Source organism: Triticum dicoccoides, chromosome 5A (assembly GCF_002162155.2).
Source record: "Triticum dicoccoides isolate Atlit2015 ecotype Zavitan chromosome 5A, WEW_v2.0, whole genome shotgun sequence".
Taxonomy (NCBI): domain Eukaryota; kingdom Viridiplantae; phylum Streptophyta; class Magnoliopsida; order Poales; family Poaceae; genus Triticum; species Triticum dicoccoides.
The window spans coordinates 102,462,449-102,483,063 of NC_041388.1; the positions used below are offsets into that span (position 1 = coordinate 102,462,449).

At 43.1% G+C, this 20,615-nt stretch overlaps 1 long non-coding RNA gene across 2 annotated transcripts; it reads left to right on the forward strand.

Annotated features, from left to right (window-relative positions):
- Positions 1 to 9,587: 9,587 nt before the first annotated feature.
- On the forward strand, positions 9,588 to 14,969 carry LOC119299778. Of its 2 annotated transcripts, XR_005146264.1 has the most exons (3): positions 9,588 to 11,002; positions 11,137 to 11,965; positions 12,352 to 14,969. It is a non-coding gene; the product is annotated as an uncharacterized LOC119299778 (long non-coding RNA). The 2 variants fall into 2 exon arrangements; XR_005146263.1 differs by having other exon boundaries at positions 11,137 to 14,969.
- The last annotated feature ends 5,646 nt before the right edge of the window (positions 14,970 to 20,615 follow it).

The window sequence follows — 20,615 nt, forward strand, 5'->3', positions numbered from 1 at the left end:
TCGACTTGTCGATGTTGGAAGTAGAAGGTCTTGTATTCGGTGTTGGAGTCATTAAAGCTTGGTTATTGGAGAAGCCGTAGGACTTGGATGCGAACTTGGCATACTTGAAATCATCTTGCACTTGGTGTTCCGCTTTCGTAGCTTGGTGCACTAGCTCGATGAGATTTGAGTATGGTTGGAAGTCGGCGATCTTCTTGATAGGGTGATTGAGTCCGTTCAAGAAACGTGTCATTGTTTGCTCATCATCTTCCGTGACATTGGCTCTTATCATTGCAATCTCCATCTCCTTGTAGTATTCTTCAACGCTCTTTGTTCCTTGCTTGAGTTGTTGGAGTTTCTTGAAGAGGTCGCGGTTGTAGTAGGTAGGTACGAAGCGTGCTCTCATGACATCCTTCATTTGCGCCCAAGTAGTGATGGGTGGTTCACCTCTTGCCTCTCGGCGCTCTATGATTTGTTCCCACCAAATGAGGACATAATCTTGGAACTCAAGGGATGCCATTGGGATCTTCTTCTCTTCTTCAAAATTGTGCAAACGGAAGATCTTGTCAACCTTCAATGCCCATGAAAGGTACTCTTCGGGATCGTTGCTTCCGTTGAACTTGGGCATGGTGAACTTGAGTTTGCCATAACGTTGCTCTTCATTGTGTTGGGGTCGGGGATGATGACATCCATGTTGTTGATGATTGTGCAACTCGTGGTGCTCTTGGGTGCGGAGGGTTGTTATCCTCATGTTGCTCTTGTCGTGGAGGATTTCCATTGTCTTCATGCTCTCGATGAACTTGATGGTGTTGGCGGGCGTGTGGAGGGTCTTCGCGAGCTCGAAGAGGAACTTGACGATGCACGCGAGCGTGAAATCTTTGTTCTTGAATTTCTTCGCGATGTGCTTCCTCTTGGTCACGGGCTTGTCGGCTTCGGTCGGCAACGGCTTGACTTGAATCGTGTAGAGCTTGTTGCACCGCAAGTGCTTGAGCGTCACGGAGTTGTTGTTCTTGACGTTGTGCCTCGGCATCTTGGGCAATTTGGTGTAGACGCGCTCGCTCTTCCTCTTCATGTTGGCGTTGTCGTTGCCGTTCTCGTGCTAGCGCAAAGGCCTCTTGAGTTTCACGTTGTCGGCGCTCTTGAGAGTCGGTGTCTCATAGGGGATTGAGGCTTGCTTGACGGTTGGTGCGCGCGGCTCGACGAAGAGTGTTCGATGTCGGTGTACTTGAGCCGGAGAGGGTGAAGTCGGAGTGGCGGCTTGAACGGCTCCTTCTTGAGGTGGAAGACGAGCGGTTGAGCAACAAAGCACGAATTTTGTCCATCCTTGCGTCATTCTCTTGCTTGTGATCGTCGAGCTTGTGGTCGAAGTAGTCCCTTGTACGTTGCTCAGAAAGTTGCAAGTCGGAGGCAAGGTTATCGATGCGTTCACTCATAGCTTGTTGCTCTTGATGCAAAGCACGTTGTGCACCGAAGAGGTGACTCTTGGTGACGAAAGAGTTCATGTCGTCGTCTTGCTCCATGAAGAGTGGGTTGTTAGAAGTACTTGGCCTATCCATCATTCCAAGAAAATGTGAGTGGTAGAAAGAGTGGGTTGTTAGAAGGAGTGGTAGAAAGAGTGACGAAAGAGTTCATGTCGTCGTCTTGCTCCATGAAGAGTGGGTTGTTAGAAGTACTTGGCCTATTCATCATTCCAAGAAAAATGTGAGTGGTAGAAAGAGAAGAACGAGTACCAAATGTACCTTGACCGAAGTTGAAAGTGGATCGAGGATCACTCCAATGTAGGACAAGGAAATAACACAATTGGTACGAGTTCTTGTCGGTTTCTCACACCTACAGAAGTAAAAGATTTTGGTGGAGCTTGGTTAGGATGGTGGCACAAAATTTGATGCAATTGTAAGTGAGCTTCAATAATGTTGGAAAAGATTCGCAAGATGCAATGTAACAAGTAGACCAAGCATATAAGGTACACGGAAACACACACACAAAAAGATAAGTGGGGTTGTGCAACCAAAGGTGAGCCAAAATGTGGAATACACAAAAAAGCTCTTGTTGCACAACACTAGAGAGACGCTAGCACGATTGCACAATAGGCGGATACAAGAACTTGTGCACAACCTACTTAGCAAAAATGAAACAACTTCTATCCCAAATATGTTCTATGCAAGGTGTTGCTATGATATGATCCAAGATGATCGAGTATGACAATCTTAATGTTGTAAGATGCTATGGTTCTTGCTTAAAAGCTCTTTGCTTATCTTTTCTCTTTGCTTAAAATCTTGTTTGGCTCTTTGATGTTTGAGCTCTTTTCTCATGCAATGCTTGACGAACCAAGATAGCAAATGAGTATGTGATGAGAACTTTGTGACACAAGAGATGATACCAATATTGGCAACAATGATGTATGGATGCTATGGGAAGTATGATCACTAATGTGCACAAGTCTCGTTGCCGGCAATACTCAATGGCTAGTCTCAATGGGTAAGCAACGCAAAGGAGTAAGGCTATGATGGCTATCAATGTAATGGCAAGAATGATATGTCCAATACCAAGATGAGGTTACTGGCCTTGCTTCCGTATGGTGTCAAAATTGTGGCACGAATACCAAGTCGTAGTCGAGGTGGTCGATGTTGATGACGCGTTCGTGGCGAAGATGAGTGGCGGTGATGTCGATGTCGAACCGTACCTAGATAGCCGAAACACAAAAGGATACGGTACCACAACTCAAATTGTCAAACCTCGAAGTAGCAATTGTGTCGGAGAGCGAAACGTTCCAAAAATGGTTGGGTTATGCGGAAGTGGTGGAGGTATGCAGAAGTATATATGGTATATGGTGGGCACCGGAACAAAATTTGGTGGAAAATGGGCGGAAAACGGGGCGGTGGATGGAGATGTTGCTGCCAGGGGCCGGATGTCCGGGTGGGGCTGGATGTCCGGGCTCTGGATCCGGGGACGAACGGGATGAACACGCATGGGGAGGTTATATCCACTCAAAACAAAGCAAATCCACGGATCCAAACCAACAAAATCTCAACACACCAACAAATCACAAAAAAAATTTGGGGCTATTTTTGGTGGGGAATTTTCGAATTAGGATGAAAAACAACAAAACAAGGCTAGAAACACAACGGGGAGGCTCCGAAATCGTGATGAACGTGGCTCTAGATACCAAGATGATGTAGGGTAGAACCCTAGTGGCCCGATCTTTCACGAAAGGAGCGGATCCCGCGAAGAACACGAAGAACACGAGGGGAAAATCACGAGGGGGACACAAGAGAACACGCAAACCAACAAGTATGATCACACATGTGCTAGATCCTCGAAACACAAAGAGAGATACAAGATCCAAAGTCAACAACGGACGATACAAGAGGTAACCGGTTCTTCTCCATGAGGAGGTCTTGAATCCACAAGGGGATCTTCCCGTGAGGGGTCTTGAATCCAAGGTGGATCTTCTCCGTAGAGGGGCCACGGTCTCTCGTCGAGTAGATCCGATATGGATGAGCGAAGCTCTATCTCTCAAATGAGCTATCACAACGCTAACCCTAGAAAGTTGTAAGGGATAGAGTATATATAGTCTAGGGGGAGAAGGGGATACACGGGCCTCGGCCCTTTACTGTGCGTAGATAGGGAGGCCGGACGTCCGGGCGTTCAGGCGACGCCGGATGTCCGGGCTGGAGCGGTGACATTTGTTGCTCTCAGATTCAGGGGTGTACGGATTTTCGGGCAGGAGGGCCGGACAACCGGGGCCTCGGGAAGGGCCGGATGTCCGGGCTTGCGGGCCCGATGTACGGGGCCTGTAGGCACTTGGAGGCTAAGCAGCTGAAGAGGCAGGCGCTCCAGGGGCCGGATGTCCGGGGCCTTGGCCGGATGTCCGGGGCCTGGGAGATGCTCTTGGCTCCTTCCGTTGGTTCTCCTCATCCGTGGACATGGAGACTTGTCCATCTTCATGCGCATCTTCCGGAGGACCCTCTTGGTACCTAATCATGCACAACATCTCGGACTTAGGTAGTAGCCATGTCTCATGCATATAAAGTGGAAGTTCGGAGAGGAGCGAGTTCACCTTATCTTCGATAGCTTTGGCTCGGGCTCGTGTCATTGGTCCAAGTGGTGCCGTTGGAGGTGTGGGTGCATCCATGGGGATGATCTTAGGATGCTCCGCATCAGAAGCTATCTCCCGTTCGTCATCAAACATGCATTGTTCCCTCTCAGAACCGCGAACCTTCTAGTGAGTTGCTCCGGTTTGTGAGGGGTGTGTGTTCAAACTTTCGTCAAACATGCCAATTTTTTACCACATCATCTTGGTGGCATGACATTAAATCAAGCAAGGTTTCATGTTTTTCTGAACATTTTTTATTTTTTTGGAATTAAAATGCCATGGCACTCAATGCATGTGCCCATGCCTTGAGACCAATATGTTTGAAAATTCCTTCTAATTTACTACACATGTGGATGAACAGCCTCCCAAGGTCGAGGTGTTCTTTTGCTTGGTGGGTGTGTTGCCGAGGATCGGGATCAGATCTCCCTCCCTTTCTTTTCTCTCCCTCTAGCTACGGTGATAGCTAGCTCTATTTATAGTGGCCCTGGTCCTCTTCCCAAATATTGAGCGGGAAGGGAGCCAACAATGGCCAATTCGAAAGGGAGCCTGCCTGGCGAGGCTGCTCCTAAGGAGGTCTTGCGTTGTCCGCTTGCGAGGCTTGGCCCCTCGCGAGGGTCTTGGTTCCTTGTCGATGACGATGGGCCGTACAGACCTGCCAGCACAGCCACGCCATGGGCCGCAGGTAGGCAAGTCTAGGGACCCCCGTTCCCAGGACGCCGACAAAGTGCTCCCTAGGTGGTTTTGGTAATTAATGTCAAGATATCTCCGGTTGGACTAATGTTTTTATCTATAATATTTTAGACAAGTTCAACAGATGGAGTGGTGTGGACAAGAAGATGTGGAACCCCATCAAACTGCTAGGACAAAAGATTGGCTCAAGCTCTAAACCTCAAGACTCTACATTTTACTTTCATTGATCCAAGATCACATTGAGTCCATAGGAAAGCCAATACTATTAAAAGGTGATGAGGTGTTGCTTAATGGGTTTCTTGCTCAAAATTCTCAGTGATATGCTCCAAAAAAACCTCGACCACTTTCCCATATCCACATATGGCCCAAACCAAAGATCAAACTCGGCCCCACTGAAATGTTCTATCCGGCGCCATCGAGTTCTCTTGACATAGCCACTACCGGAAACCCTAATCCATTCGGTGTCACCAAGATGGACTTGCAAACTCTCTGTTGCCTGTTGCAATAATTTTAGTCTTACCGAGATAAGCAATCGGTCCCACCAAGTTTGCCTGACCAACTCTCTGTTTTTCTTATTACCAAAATTGGTCTCACCGAGTTTGTGTAATCGGTCAAACCGAGATGAGGTTTTATCCTAACCCTAGCACATCGGTCTCACCGAGTTGATCATATCGGTCCCACCAAAATGCCTAACGGTCACATTATGAACTAAATCGGTCCGACCAAGTTTCATTATTTAGTCCCACCGAGTTTGGTGATTTGTGTGTAACGGTTAGATTTTGTGTGGAGGCTATATATACCCCTCCACCCACTCTTCATTCATGGAGAGAGCTATCAGAATGTGCCTACACTCCAGCAGTCATTTTCTCAGAGAGAACCACCTACTCATGTGTTGAGACCAAGATATTCCATTCCAACCATATGAATCTTGATCTCTAGCCTTCTCCAAGTTGCTTTCCACTCAAATCATCTTTCCACCAAATCCAAATCTGTGAGAGAGAGTTGAGTGTTGGGGAGACTATCATTTGAAGCGAAAAGCAAGGAGATCATCATCAACACACCATCTATTACCTTTCGGAGAGTGGTGTCTCCTAGATTGGTTAGGTGTCACTTGGGCCTATGTCAAGATTGTGGAGTTGAACCAAGGAGTTTGTAAGGGCAAGGAGATCACCTACTTCGTGAAGATCTACCCTAGTGAGGCAAGTCCTTCATGGGCGATGGCCATGGTGGGATAGACAAGGTTGCTTCTTCGTGGACCCTTCGTGGGTGGAGCCCTCCGTTGACTTGTGCAACCGTTACCATTCGTGGGTTGAAGTCTCCATCAACATGGATGTACGATAGCACCACCTATCGGAACCACACCAAAAATCTCTGTGTCTCCAATTGCATTGCACACTCCAATCCCATCCCTTTACTTTCTTGCAAATTGCGTGCTTTACTTTTCGCTACTCATATACTCTTGTCATGCTTGCTTGAATGTATTGTGAATGTTTAAACTTGTGATAAAACTCCACCTTAACTTGAAGAAATTAAAAACTCCTACTTTTCTTTGTTAAGAGTCTATTCACCCCCTCTAGACACCTCTTCTCGATCCTTTCAATTGGTATCAGAGTATTGGTCTCCATTGCTTTGGTTTAAACACCTTTGGAGGAAGATGGATGAGTCTACGTTGCGGAGTCTTATACTTAGAGTGCCTATTCATGATGGAGAGTACTTTCATGAGTGAAAAAATGAGGTGCTTGTGATTTTCAATGACTATCATTTGAACAAGTATATTACTAGCCCTTGTGCACCCCATGTTGATCCTTTGCATCCTACCCTTGATGAGTCTATTGACATGATTCGCAACCTTAGAACTGTTAATCTTATCACTAGAGGTTTGCCTAGAAACTTGATTGGTTGCTTGCCTACTCTTGATTGTGCCTACACTATCTGGAGATTTCTTGAGGAACGATTTCCAAACTATTCCTTGAAAAACTTAGATGAGATCCTTCATAAGTCTATTCCATTGAGTAGAGTTGCAATGACCCCAAATTTGGTGACTGTCTATTTGAGCTTACTAATCTTACGCGTGCCAAAGGAGATGTTGGAATCATTAGCGATATCATCTCCGAAGCCATTAGAATTCATAAAGATGATTATTGTGATGACCATTTGTCTAATGAATTACCCTCTCTAGGTATTGATCCATCACAAGACGATGTTGAACATGGATACTATGATGAGGATGATGATAGTGAATTTGATCTCGATGAGTCTATGAGACACTTTGGTCTTATGGCTAATCTTCGCGGCTACATGGCTGGAGGAAAGGAATGGGTCCTTGATAGTGGATGTACCGATCATATGACCGGAGATAAGGATATGTTTCGTGAGCTTGCTGAAAATGACAATCCTCGAAAGTATGTCACTTTTGGTGACAACTCAAAGGGTAAGGTGGCCATCTCACATGATAGCTCCATACAAAATGTTATGCTCATTGAATCTCTTGTCTACAATTCACTTTCCGTATCTAGACTTGTTGATTTTGGCTTCAATGTCCTATTTACTGAAGTAGATTGCCAAGTGTTTCGTAGAGATAATCATAAAATGGTTTTTACCAATATGCGTAGAGGTGATATTTACATTGTTGACTTCACTAAAAAGGCTCAACCTAGAACTTGTTTTATTGCTAAATCTTTGAAAGGCTGGTTGTGGCATAGAAGGTTAGGTCATGTGGGCATGCGAAATCTTGATAAGCTTATTAAAGGTGATCATATCCTTGGAGTAAAAGATGTTATATTTGACAAGGATAGATTATGAAGTGCTTGTCAAGCAGGAAAACAAGTTGGAGGAAGTCATCCCGTGAAGAACATCATGACCACGAGAAGACTGCTCGAGCTACTTCATATGGATCTCTTTGGTCCCAATGCCTATAGAAGTCTCAGTGGTATGGTCTTGTCATAGTCGATGATTTTTCATGATTTGCGTGGGTGTTCTTTCTTGATGATAAATCGCAGGTCCAAAAGATCTTCAAGAACTTTTCTAGGAAGGCCCAAAATCAATGTGAAGTGAAGATCAAGAAGGTTCGCAACAACATTGGAACGAAGCTCAAGAACGCAAATGGAGTTGTTGAGAGGAAGAACCAAACTCTTATTGAGATGGCAAGAATTATGCTTGATGAGTACAAGACTCCAAAACACTTTTGGCCGGAAGTGGTTGAGACGGATTGTCATGCAACAAATCTCTTGTATCTTCGCAAGTTACTCGGCAAGACGGCATACGAGCTCCTCACCGGTGACAAACCCCAAGTTGGATACTTTCGAGTATTCGGCTCAAAGTGTTACATTCTTGATAAGCATCATCGTTCTAAATTTTCTCCTAAATCTCATGACGGTTTCCTACTCGGTTATGTCTCAAACTCTCACACTTACCGTGCCTACAACAATTTCACCTGAAAGGTTGAAGAGACGGTAGATGTGAAGTTTGATGAATCTAACGGCTCGCAAGTAGAGCAATTGCCAATTGATGTAGGATACAAAATCCCTTCGGAAGCAATCCAAGACTTGTCTATTGGCAAGATTCGTCCAACGGAGGTGAAGGAGAGTACCTCGTCCGTCCAAGTGGAAGTTTCTACCTCACGACAAGGTGAACCAAGAGTTGACACGGAAGCATCCACAAGTGGGACACATCAAGATGAAGAAAATGAGGAAGTACACCAAGATGAACCACATCAACCTCCTTCTCCACCACGACAAGAGAACAACAACGTCAACAATGAAGAAGGCCAAGAAGAAGGACACAATGAAGAAGAATATGTTCCACCCCGACCCAAGCAAAAGCTCTCACGAGTTCGAGGAAGAGTCTCAAGATACCATCTCGTCAAGCAAATCTTCAATGATATCCAAACCGGGAGAATCACTCACTCTAAAACTCGTTTGGCTAATTTTTTCGAACATTATTCATTCATCTCTAGCATTGAACCTATGAAGGTTGAAGAAGCATTGGAAGATCCGAATTGGATAAATGCCATGCATGAAGAGCTACACAACTTTGAGAGAAATCAAGTGTGGACATTGGTCGAGAAGCCCGACAACAACCACAACATTATTGGCACCAAATGGGTGTTTCGCAACAAGCAAGACGAAGATGGCCAAGTCGTCCGCAACAAAGCACGTCTCGTCGCCCAAGGCTACACTCAAGTCGAAGGTATGGACTATGGTGAGACATATGCCCCCGTTGCTAGACTTGAGTCCATTCGCATCTTACTTGCCTATGCTAATCACCATGATATTACCTTGTACCAAATGGACATTATAAGTTCTTTTCTAAATGGTGAAATTGAGGAGGAATTTTATGTTAAGCAACCTCCCGGCTTTGTCAATCCTAAGAAACCCGACCATGTTTACAAACTTCACAAAGCTCTTTATAGTCTTAAACAAGCTCCTAGAGCATGGTATAAATGCTTGACCAAGTTCCTTATTGAAAAAGGCTTTGAGATTGGTGATAGAACATTTCCTCATATAATCTTTTTAGCCTTTTTGCATCAAATTGTAATCATATTTTCACATTATTTACTCGAAAGATATTCAAATACTCATATTATGTCACATTTACAACACTACTCCATCTTTTGCAGAAAAGGGCGAAAAGGCCCAAATCCTTCTATATTGGAGTGTCTAAGTGGTTGCGGTTGCTGCATTTTGCGGAGGGACTCGAGTATGAAGAATTAAAGAAATGGAGGGCCAAAACTAAAGAAGAAAGGGATCTACTTGAGGCTGAAGAAGAGAAGAAGGAGGGAAAAAGTGCAAAATGGCAGATCAGGGAGGGGATCAAAATCCCTAGCAGCCTCCATTTCCAAAGTGAGCCTGGCACACATCTCTCTCCCTCATCCCTCCTTCTCCACCTCCGGCCATCACCGCAGCCAGGCCGGCGTGGCGGTGCGCCACCAGCTCCACCACTCCACCACAACCAGCATCACCACCCATCCATCCATCGCGCGCCCAACGCCCGTGCTGCCCTCTTCCCCCATGTCCCTGCTGCCCTTCTACTCCTCCTCTTGCTGTTGTCTTCTTCCCTGAACTCCTAACCCTGCTATTGCTCTTCTCCTTCTTCTTCTCTCAACGCTCCTGCTGCTCCTTCTCCTTGCATCCCCTTGCTGCTGTTGCCTCAACCTGCTGCTTCTCTCTCCCTGACGCCCCTGTTGCTGCTACTACTCTAATCTCCAACCTGCTGCTGCTCTTCGCCGGCGCCCCTTGCTGCTCCTCACTTGCTGAAGCGCTGCTCTGAACCCCTCTTGCTGCCGTATTCTTCTAGGACCCCAACTGTTGTTGTTCCCCTTTTCTCTCTTTACTTCTCACGAATTTCTAAAATCAGTATGATGAATATGGTGTACTGTTCTGCACACATTATTGGTGCCTTCATGTGTTTTATGGTCTGCTACAATTTCAATGTACTTGTGTAAAACTATACAATATTTGGTTTCTAGTGTCTGAATCCTTGTGTCTATTATTGTTGTACTAATATTTGTCAGCGTGAATTGGCTAGTGTGATGTGAGCCCTATACTTGTGCTTTATATTCCTGTTGGTGTCTAGTGTTCAGTTTGTGGTATCCGTGTTAGCTTTGTACCTGTGATATAAATATATATGTTCGTGTTTTGATATATTTTTGTCCCTGTCATATTATTGTTTCTTCCCTCTGTTATATGTATGATAGTTATATATGTGTCCTTGTCATGTTACTTCCCTCTTGTTTTAGTCTATGCTGTCAGTAGTAATCTGAAATACCAATAAGAAAGCGAGTTCAAATCTTTATATCCCTCTGCTTCTTTTTTCATTTTGTTTGTCGTCAACCTTGTTTAGTTTAGGTTTTATTTTCTGCATCCGTCTCTTAAAATTGTGTTACCTAGATTTAGCCGAGCATAGTCGTCGTCGCCTTGTCCCTGTGGGGAACACGACACTCGCAGTTCGGGCAAAATATCCCGATGTACCTTCAATTGATCATTTTGGCACCGTTTCCGGGGACTAGCGTCGAGCGATTGTGTTAGGCTATAGACTAGGTTTTTCTTCTTTTTCTAGTTTGTGCCATATATTTGTGATATATCTCTAACCACTAACCCTTGTTCTAGCTAGTATCTTTTTGTTTTCTTTTCCTTTTGCAGGTTAGAGCTATCTGCTCGGTTATGGCATATTATTTAGATTGTCTCGGAGATGCGAGGAACACTATAAACAGCATGTAAACTATTCAAGAACTGATAAGTAAGATTTCCCATCGATTAGATGATTTAGCTCGGCAGCGAGAAGTAGTTTTTGAGGATAGGCCTAGCTCTTATGATCCTTATCCTAGAGGTCATCCTTATGTTGCTCATACAAGCCATATTTGTGGATTTCAGGGACATTCACCCACTAAATGTCAGCGTGGTTACTCTCACTCTCCCGATTGTTATGGCATGAGCTTCGCCCCACAGCCTAGCTCATACCAAAACAATTACTCATATGGGTGGCCTGAGAACCAGAATATGTCATATAGGAGCAACAACCCTGAGATCTCACTGTTTGCTTCTAGTAATCATATGCAGGGATTTAGGTACAATGAGGAGAGCCACAACTATGCTCCACAATAGATTTATTCAGCTCCTACTCATATACCTCAACACCAGGAGATGTTTCCAATGGAGTTAAATGGTACTCCATTTGGTCAACCAACAACTCCAGCAACCGCCGAGCAATCTCATGTGCAAGTGCCCACACAAGATGAATTTGATGATACAGACAAGCTCACATTGCTTAGTCTCGAGTTCACTTGGAGTGCCAAGGATGATCCTATTAGGAAGGTTATACTAGAGGAAATGAAGAAGATCAAGAGTGGAAAAGAGCTAGTTGAAGAAGTAAGGAAGATTGAGAAGAACATCAACGCTGGCAGCACTATTTCTTCATAGCTTGAGCTGAGTGTTTCTGGGATTACCCTTGATACATGTGAGGTTCCAACACCTTCATATCCAGCCAAGGAAGATAGCAAGTGCCTTGAGGAAGAGATATCTCAGATTGAAGAAGATGAACTAGAAGACAAGGAACAAGATGACCAAGAGCTTGAATGCCCAAGTGATCAAGATGAAGATCCATTGCCTATCACTCCTGAAGAAGTAAAAGAAGCTCCTGTAGTTGAAGATGAAGAACCAGAAATTCATTTGCCCATCGTCATCCAAGAGCGTGATATAGCAGGTTTATCTAATCCTCTCGATGACATGCGTCCATATGAATTGTTTCCTACTACCTTGCATTGCATGATGTTATCTGTTAAAGTAGATTTGAAGAAGTGTTTGCTTGGATATGATGATACATATACTGTTGGTGGCATTGCTCATATTAATGATGATCACACTTATTTTCCTCATGCCAAACCTATGCTTAATGATAAATATCATCCTCATGTTAGTATTGAGCTTGCTGATTCCTATCATACTCGCCATGTTCTTTATAGCTATGCATATGTAATTGGGTACTCTATTGATGATTTAGAGGGCATTACCCCTTTCACTTGTATGGTCTCTTTTGTCGAGTGCTCTTTCAAGTTTTCGCTACTGCACCGTTCACTACATGCTGACCAGGTTCGAGGTGACATTCCTTGGGACCGCGGTGGATTTAGAGCATGGTGAAGAGGAGAAGCAATGGGCACATACAAGGAAGAGAAAAGCTGGAGCGTGCACGAGGATAGAGAGCATGAGGATAGAGAAGCAAAAGGAGAGGAGTCGTGATGCAAGAAGATGTGAGATCATCGAGCGAGTTCTACTTCATAAAGCCTGGTGAGCTGTTTCATGACCCCAATATGAATATATCATCTATTGATACAAGCTGAAATCAATTGCTAGTTGGGTTGCTTGAGCCAGTTATTACTTATTGTCAAGCTGAAATTCACCTTTGGTATGGTGCTTGTTGTGAATATGTGAACTGAATTGTGAATGCCTTGTAAACTAGTGATCTACATACTGCTTGCTTTGCTGAAATTAGTGAAAGTTATTAGTTTTGAGTGCTCAAATCCCTAGTACACTAGAAAACTACCATCATTTTCTGCATTTACTTTGATACACCTAGATCATCAAGTGTTAGATGCTGATTTTGTGCCAAGTGTCTTCCCATCCAGAGCAATCACTTAACCACTATGGATTAGCATGCTATATTCTCTGTATCAGTAGCATGTGAACCAGAAATGGATGAGTGATGATTCTTGTTTCCTTCCTTATGTTTCATGCCATTGTAATTCCTTTGTTCAATATGTCATAATGAATATAAGTCTAGTCTACCTGCAGTAGCATGTCATGTTCCCTGGATCGGTGGCGTGTTAAATTTGGTAGCTTGGACAGCAATAAATAAATAAAAATGCAATATTTGTCGAACCATGTGTATACCATGTTCTCGGGATCGGTGGTATGTTCCTTTGATGAGACTGATAAAATATTATCATTGCTTCCTTCAAAATTCAATAAGTAGTTTAGCCATAATGTTGTGTTCCTGATAACAAGTATTTCTGGGGATCATGCTCTCTTTAGGAACCTTTTGGCACAATCTGCATTTAAACTTGTTGATCCACTTTTATCATTGTAAAAGTTTAAAATGATCGAGTCTACTAGTATCCTATTGCTTTGTAGCATCCTAACCATTAATCTTCACTAACTAAGTCTGAAGCATGCATTGTTTGGAGATCTACTTTACTAGGACCTTCTCTAGTCAGTTCACTATTCATACTCTTGCTCTTGTGATATGCCTTTGCTTGAGGACAAGAAAGATTTAAGTGTGGGGGAACTTGATAGAGAATTTCCTCATATAATCTTTTTAGCCTTTTTGCATCAAATTGTAATCATATTTTCATATTATTTACTCGAAAGATATTCAAATACGCATATTATGTCACATTTACAACACTACGACCTTCTCTAGTCAGTTCACTATTCATACTCTTGCTCTTGTGATATGCCTTTGCTTGAGGACAAGAAAGATTTAAGTGTGGGGGAACTTGATAGAGAATTTCCTCATATAATCTTTTTAGCCTTTTTGCATCAAATTGTAATCATATTTTCATATTATTTACTCGAAAGATATTCAAATACGCATATTATGTCACATTTACAACACTACTCCATCTTTTGCAGAAAATGGCGAAAAGGCCCAAATCCTTCTATATTACAGTGTCTAAGAGGTTGCGGTTGCTGCATTTTGCGAAGGGACTCGAGTATGAAGAATTAATGAAACGAAGGGCCAACACTAAAGAAGAAAGGGATCTACTTGAGGCTGAAGAAGAGAAGAAGGAGGGCAAAAGTGCAAAATGGCAGATCAAGGAGGGGATCAAAATCCCTAGCAGCCTCCATTTCCAAACCGAGCCTGGCACACATCTCTCTCCCTCATCCCTCCTTCTCCACCTCCGGCCGCCGCCGCGGCCAGGCCGGCGTGGCGGCGTGTCACCAGCTCCACCACTCCACCACAACCAGCATCACCACCCATCCATCCATCCGCACCACATCCACCTCACGCAACTCACCAGACAGAGGGCCGGCGGTGCCTGATCCATCACGCGCCCAACGCCCGTGTTGCCCTCTTCCCCCATCTCCCTGCTGCCCTTCTACTCCTCCTCTTGCTGTTGTCTTCTTCCCTGAACTCCTAACCCTGCTATTGCTCTTCTTCTTTTTCTTCTCTCAACGCTCCTGCTGCTCCTTCTCCTTGCATCCCCTTGCTTTTGTTGCCTCAACCTGCTGCTTCTCTCTCCCTGACGCCCCTGCTGCTGCTAATACTCTAATCTCCAACCTGCTGCTGCTCTTCGCCAGTGCCCCCTTGCTGCTCCTCACTCGCTGAAGCTCTGCTCTGAACCCCTCTTGCTGCCGTATTCTTCTAGGACCCCAACTGTTGTTGTTCCCCTTTTCTCTCTTTACTTCTCACGAATTTCTAAAATCATTATGATGAATATGGTGTACTGTTCTGCACACATTATTGGTGCCTTCGTGTGTTTTATGGTCTGCTATAATTTCAATGTACTTGTGTAAAACTATACAATATTTGGTTTCTAGTGTCTGAATCCTTGTGTCTATTATTGTTGTACTAATATTTGTCAGCGTGAATTGGCTAGTGTGATGTGAGCCCCGTACTTGTGCTTTATATTCCTGTTGGTGTCTAGTGTTCAGTTTGTGGTTGTTAGCTTTGTACCTATGATATAAATATATATGTTCGTGTTTTGATATATTTCTGTCCCTGTCATATTATTGTTTCTTCCCTCTGTTATATGTATGATAGTTATATATGTGTCCTTGTCATGTTACTTCCCTCTTGTTTTAGTCTATGCTGTCAGTAGTAATCTGAAATACCAATAACAAAACGAGTTCAAATCTTTATCCCCCTCTGCTTCTTTTTTCATTTTCTTTGTCGTCAACCTTGTTTAGTTTAGGTTTTATTTTCTGCATCCGTCTCTTAAAATTGTGTTACCTAGATTTAGCCGAGCATAGTCGTCGTCGCCTAGTCCCAATGGGGAACACGACACTCACAGGTCGGGCGAAATATCCCGCTGTTCTTTCAATTGATCAATTGGAAAGATTGATTCTAATCTTTTTACTAAAAGGGTTAATGGTGAATTATTTGTGTGCCAAATTTATGTTGATGATATCATATTTGGTTCAACTAACCCTCATTTTACTGAAAAGTTTGGAAAGCTAATGTCGGGGAAGTTTGAGATGTCTATGATGAGTGAACTCAAGTTCTTTCTTGGTTTGCAAATCAAGAAAACTAAGGAAGGCACCTTTATTTCTCAAACAAAGTACACCAAGGACTTATTCAAGAAGTTCAACATGCAAGAAAGCAAAGGTATGAAAACCCCCATGCCTACTAGTGGACATCTTGACTTGACCAAGGATGGCAAACCGGTTGACCAAAAGGTTTATTGCTCTATGATAGGTTCATTGTTATATCTATGTGCCTCCCGTCGCGATATCATGCTAAGTGTATGCATGTGTGCACGATATCAAGCGGCCCCCAAAGAATGTCATCTTAAGGCTGTGAAAAGGATAGTGAGATACCTAATACATACACCAAATTTTGGCATTTGGTACCCTAAGAGGTCTTCTTTTGATCTTGTTGGCTACTCCTATTCGGACTATGCCGGTGACAAGGTTGATAGAAAGTCCACTTTGGGTACTTGTCAATTTCTTGGTAGATCCCTTGTATCTTGGTCCTCCAAGAAACAAAACTCGGTATCCTTTTCCACCACCGAAGCGGAATACATTGCCGCCAGTTCATGTTGTGCTCAATTACTTTGGATAACCCAAACTCTTAAAGATTATGGGATCTATGTGAAACATGTTCCATTGCTTTGTGACAATGAAAGTTCTATTAAGATTTCTCACAATCCCGTGCAACATTCTCGAACTAAGCATATTGAAGCTCGTCATCATTTCATTTGAAATCATGTTGCCAAAGGGGACATTGATCTTAAGCATGTTCGTACCGATAAGAAATTGGCGGATATCTTCACCAAACCGCTTGATGAGAAAGTATTTTGCCATTTGAGAGGTGAATTGAACATCATTGATGCTTCAAACTTGAAGTTGGAACTCCATGTGGATACATGCAAGGCATGAGCCTATGACTAATCCTTGACTTTTCTCTTATGATGATGATCATGTGTCTTGGATATATTTGTACCCTTGCATGCTATCTAACCCTTGTAGGTACTTGAGTGAATCTAATTCTATGAGATTGGAAGTCACTTACATCTTGAGGAACCTCTACATCACCAAGTCTCTACAACATAGTGGATTAGGACAAGGAAGCATGAAACCTTTCAACATATCCTTTTGACAAGTTCTATATCAAATTTCATTTGGTATCAAATTTCATGTTTGTCATGTTGGATACACAAGTGCTCCTCCTTGCAATACTAAGCCATGTAGGTAGATGAACTCCAATTACAAGTGGTGCTCCAATTGAGGTACATCAACCTTGACCATCCCACACAAGTTCAACTACATGATCAAGTACAACACCACCACCCAAGGTATGTTATTCCATATTAGAGAAGCTTTACCCCAAGTCATGGGTCAAAGCAACTCAACAAGATGCGAATATATCAAAATCCTTAAACGAAAAAATGGTAACCCCATTTTGAGCTTAAATGATGAGTATGACCTATGATCAAGTGTTCTCACTTGACTCCTCAATCAATATACTCTAACATAGGTGACTTTGTCACCGCCCAATTCTAGATGAAGTTCTCTAGTGTTTCTGAGTTCTTGCATTTGTCCCTTGCATTTTCCCCTTTCTTTAATCAAAAAAAAACTTCATCTAGATTTTCTTTTCTTTGTTTTGTTCTGCATTCCCTACATCCAATTCATTGCAAATCTTTGTGAGATCTTTTTTGCCTAGTGAGATGAGGTGACAAATGTTCTCTCTATGTTGGACTCGGTCACACCGGTCTGTAGCTTTCAGTCAAACCGAACCATTTCGGTGCCACCAAAGAATACAACTCGGTGTTACCTGATTTCACTTCAGAGAAGACAGTTTGCCACTTGTATCCTGCATTTTTACTCCAGCTCCACTCTTGTCCTCTACCAGCATCACACTCTATATGCTGCTTTGCTCTATGGCTCAAGGACCAAACCTATTTTGACTCACAATCCAGAAGATCCCTTCATGAAAATTGATGTCAAAGGGGGAGAGAGAGATCACATCAAAGCTTACTCACTTAAAAAGGGGGAGAGTACTTCAAAGGGGGAGAATGCTTAATCATTTCAAATGGAGAGAGACCCCAGATGCTTAGTATTCAAGAGGAGAGAAGTCACATGTCTTTAAGACGGGAAAGACATGTTAGTTTGTTTTATGTTTTATGTTTCTGTGCTCTGATCTGTTTTGCTCAGATTTTTTGTTCCCTATATTCCCCCATTATCAAATAAAAGATTCAGGGGGAGAAAGACATCTAAGGGAAGGAAATCTTGAATTCATTGCATACCTTTTACCCTTGGGAACATCTCTATATCCAATAGAGTACCTAGTACTCACAGTCTACATGTCATCCCAGTCTTGGTACTCTCGTGGCTCTTTGGTTTGCTCTGTCTAGTAGTTGTACATATGTTATCTAACCTTGTTTACTCAGGTTCATCTCTTCCTAAGCCAGCTCAAGACCACAAGGTAAGTATCTGCATCACACTCATATACATGAAGATTTCTTGCTAATGTACATATTGTTTGCAAGAAGGAATCATGAACAGGAAGTTACACTTCACATATTCACATCATTTGCTCTGATGCATATAGCCAAGATACATGTAACACATTGCTTGCTCTGTCATGTTTATACATTCACATGCTCTTACTTTCCATATTGACATGATTGCATACATGTAGGGGGAGCCTATGTATGTTACATGTCCTTCCAAAGCTTTACTTGTTATTCGCTATATCTTTATCTAAAACTTTGATGTATGTTGTCATCAATTACCAAAAAGGGGGAGATTGAAAGCACAAGTGCTCCCTGGGTGGTTTTGGTAATTAATGTCCACATATCTCCTGTTGGACTAATGTTTTTATCTAGAATATTTCAGACAAGTTCAACAGATGGAGTGGCATGGACAAGAAGATGTGGAACCCCTTCAAAATGCTAAGGACAAAAGATTGGCTCAAGATCTAAACCTCAAGACTCCACATTTTACTTTTAGTGATCCAAGATCACATTTAGTCCATATGAAAGCCAATACTATTAAAAGGGGATGAGGTGTTGCTTAATGGGTTTCTTGCTTAAAATGCTTAGCGATTTGCTCCAAAAAACCCTCAACCATTTTGTCATATCCACATATGTCCCAAACCAAAGATCAAACTCGGCCCCATCGAAATGTTCTATTCAGCGCCACCGAGTTCTCTTGACATAGCCACTGCCACAAACCCTAATCCATTCGGTCTCACCGATGGGATCTCGGTCTCAGCGAGATGGGCTTGCAAACTCTCTGTTGCCTGTTGCAATAATTTCGGTCTTACCGAGAAAAGCAATCGGTCTCACCGAGTTTGCCTGACCAACTCTCTGTTTTGCTTATTACCAAAATCGGTCTCAATGAGTTTGTGTAATCGGTCAAACTGAGATGAGGTTTTACCCTAACCCTAGCACAACGGTCTCACCGAGTTGATCATATTGGTCCCACCGAAATGCCTAATGGTCACATTATGAACTAAATCGGTCCGACCGAGTTTCATTATTCGGTCCCACCGAGTTTGGTGATTTGTGTGTAATGGTTAGATTTTGTGTGGAGGACATATATACCCCTCCACCCACTCTTCATTCGTGGAGAGAGCTATCAGAACGTGCATACACTTCAACATTCATTTTCTGAGAGAGAACCACCTACTCATGTGTTGAGACCAAGATATTCCATTCTAACCATATGAATCTTGATCTCTATCCTTCTCCAAGTTGCTTTCCACTCAAATCATCTTTCCACCAAATCCAAATATGTGTGAGAGAGTTGAGTGTTGGGGAGACTATCATTTGAAGAACAAGAGCAAGGAGTTCATCATCAACACACCATCTATTACCTTTTGGAGAGTGGTGTCTCCTAGATTGGTTTGGTGTCACTTGGGAGCCTCCATCAAGATTGTGGAGTTGAACCAAGTAGTTTGTAAGGGCAAGGAGATCACCGACTTCATGAAGATCTAACCTAGTGAGGCAAGTCCTTCATGGGTGATGGCCATGGTGGGATAGACAAGGTTGCTTCTTCGTGGACCCTTCGTGGGTGGAGCCCTCCATGGAGTTGCGCAACCGTTACCCTTTGTGGGCTGAAGTCTCCATCAATGTGGATGTACTATAGCACCATGATAACCCACAAGTATAGAGGATCGCAACAATTTTCGAGGGTAAAGTATTCAACCCAAATTTATTGATTCGACACAAGGGGAGCCAACGAATACTCTCAAGTATTAGCAGCTGAGTTGTCAATTCAAGCACACCTGGAAACTTAATATCTGCAGCAAAGTATTTAGTAGCAAAGTAATATGGTAGTAGTGGTAACGGTAGCAAAAGGTAACAGTAGTAAAAGTGATGTTTTTGTATTTTGTAGTGATGATAGCAATAGCAACGGGAAAGTAAATAAGCGAAGAACAATATATGGAAAGCTCGTAGGCAATGGATCGGTGATGGAGAATTATGCCGGATGCGGTTCATCATGTAACAGTCATAACCTAGGGTGACACATAACTAGCTCTAGTTCATCAATGTAATGTAGGCATGTATTCCGAATATAGTAATACGTGCTTATGGAAAAGAACTTGCATGACATCTTTTGTCCTACCCTCCTGTGGCAGCGGGGTCCTTACGGAAACTAAGGGATATTAAGGCCTCCTTTTAATAGAGTACCGGAACAAAGCATTAACACATAGTGAATACATGAACTCCTCGAACTACGGTCATCACCGATAAGTATCCCGATTATTGTCACTTCGGTGTTAACGGATCATAAAACATAATAGGTGACTACATACTTGCAAGATAGGATCAAGAACTCTCATATATTGATGAAAACATAATAGGTTAAGATCTGAAATCATGGCACTCGGTCCCTAGTGACAAGCATTACAAGCATAGCGAAGTCATAGCAACATCAATCTCAGAACATAGTGGATACTAGGGATCAAACCCTAACAAAACTAACTCGATTACATGATAGATCCCATCCAACCCATCATCGTTCAGCAAGCCCACGATGGAACGCACGGTGGTGAGCATCATGAAATTGGTGATGGAGGATGGTTGATGATGATAAAGGCGACGGATTCCCCTCTCCGAAGCCCCAAACGGACTCAAGATCAGCTCTCCCGAGAGGTTTTAGGGCTTGGAGGCGGCTCCGTATCGTAA